This window comes from Rhinopithecus bieti, unplaced genomic scaffold (genome assembly GCF_001698545.2).
Source record: "Rhinopithecus bieti isolate Rb0 unplaced genomic scaffold, ASM169854v2 scaffold_10982, whole genome shotgun sequence".
Taxonomy (NCBI): domain Eukaryota; kingdom Metazoa; phylum Chordata; class Mammalia; order Primates; family Cercopithecidae; genus Rhinopithecus; species Rhinopithecus bieti.
Genome location: NW_016806649.1, coordinates 453,187 through 455,330, shown reverse-complemented (window position 1 = coordinate 455,330; position 2,144 = coordinate 453,187). Strand labels below are relative to the sequence as shown.

Sequence of the window (2,144 nt, the reverse complement as noted above, 5' to 3'; positions counted from 1 at the left end):
TGTGAGACGTTCTTTGCCGAGAGTCGCCAGGGTTTCCTGTTTCAACAGTGCTTGGACGGAACCCGGCGCTCGTCCCCCACCCTGGCCGGCCGCCCATAGCCAGCCCTCGGTCACCTCTTCACCGCATCCTCGGATAGCCCCAACCAGGACTCAGAGGGCGCCATCAACCGCCAGATCAACCTGGAGCTCTATGCTTCCTATGTTTACCTGTCCATTTCTTACTACTTTGACCGCGGTGATGTGGTTTTGAAGAACTTTGCCAAATAGTTTCTTCACCAATCTCATGAGGAGAGGGAACATGACGAGAAACTGATGAAGCTGCAGAACCAAAGAGGTGGCCGAATCTTCCTTCGGGATATCAAGAAACCAGACTATGATGGGCTGAATGGGATGGAGCGTGCATTGCATTTGGGAAAAAAATGTGCATCAGTCACTACTGGAACTGCACAAACTGGCCACTGACAAAAATGAACCCCATTTGTGTGACTTGATTGAGACACATTTGTGGGGAAAAGAGAGGTCAGCCTGTTACTGTGTCTATATAGAAAGAAGGAGATTTAAGAGACTCCATTTGGTTCTGTATTTGAGATGCTGTTAATCTGTGACCCTACCCCCAACCTTGTCCTTACAAGAGACACGTGCTGTGGTGACTTAAGGTTTAAAGGATTTTGGGCTGTGCAGAATGTGCTTTGTTAAACAAGTGCCTAAAGGCTGCTTGTGGTTAAAGGTCATCACCATTCTCTTAATCTCAAGTAAGAGAAAAACATTTGTCTCCTGCCCATCCCTGGGCAATGGAACATCTCCGTGTAAAACCCATTGCGTGCTTTGTTTACTGAGCAAAGAGAAAACCGCCTTTAGGAATAAGGTGGGATTTGCCGGAGCAATACTGCTAAAAGGTTTATGGAGATGTTTGCATATGCATCTCAAGGCACAGCATTTTCCTTGAACTTATTCAGGTCACAAAGATCTTTATCTATATGTCTTACTGCTGATTTACTCCCTTATCTTTTTGATGGTAAAGATAATTATCAATAAATACTAAGGGAACTCAGAGACCGGGCCGTGTGGGTCCTCTGTAAGCTGAGCGCCGGTCCCCTGGGCCCCGCTTTTCTTTCTCTATACTTTGTCTCTGTGTCTTATTTCTTTTCTCAAGTCTCTCGTTCCACCTAACGAGAAACACCCACAAGTGTGGAGGGGCAGGCCACCCCTTCACACATTACCTGAATGAGCAGGTGAAAGCTGTCAAAGAATTGGGTGACCACGTGACCAACTTGCGCAAGATGGGAGCACCCGAATCTGGTTTGGCAGAATATCTCTTTGAAAAGCACACCCTGGGAGACAGTGATAATGAAAGCTAAGCCTCAGGCTAATTTCTCCATAGCCAGGGGTTGACTTCCCTGGTCACCAAGGCAGTGCATGCGTGTTGGGGTTTCCTTTACCTTTTCTATAAGTTGTACATCCACTCAAGTTATTCGATTTGTACCATTCCTTCAAATAATGATATTTGGTATCCGCCCCCCCGAAAAATAAAAAAATTAAAAAAATGTTTTTGTTTGTTTGTCTGAGGCAGAGTTTCTCTCTTGTTGCCCAGGCTGGAGCCCCATGGCACGATCTTGGCTCACTGCAACCTCCACCTCCTTGGTTCAAGCGATTCTCCTGCCTCAGCCTCCCAAGTAGCTGGGATTACAGGCATGTACCACCACACCCAGCTAATTTTGTATTTTTAGTAGAGATGGGGTTTTTCCATGTTGGTGAGGCTGGTCTCGAACTCCCGACCTCAAGTGATACTCCTCAGCCTCCCAACATGCTGGGATTACAGGTGTGAACCACCGCGCCCAGCTAGAAAAGATTTTTTTTATTAGCCAGGTATAGTGTTGTGTGCTTCTAGTCCCAGCTATTCAGGAAGCTGATGCAAGATGATCATTTGAACCCAGGAGTTCAAGGCTATAGTGAGCTATGATGATGCCAATGCATTCCGGTCTGGGTGACAGAGTGAGATTCCATTTCTTTAAATTCTTTTCCTTTTTTTTTTTTTAACTTTTGATGTTACTTTTGTTACTTAAGTGATTCTTTAGGTTTAATTGTAATTGTTGAGGTTTTTTTGTTTTTGTTTTGTCTTTATTTTGTTGAGATGGGGTTTCACT

General features: G+C 45.1%; 1 pseudogene; it reads left to right on the top strand.

Moving 5' to 3' along the window:
* LOC108532986 (ferritin heavy chain-like) overlaps positions 1–1,358 on the top strand; it is a 13,441-nt pseudogene extending 12,083 nt beyond the window's left edge.
* The last annotated feature ends 786 nt before the right edge of the window (positions 1,359–2,144 follow it).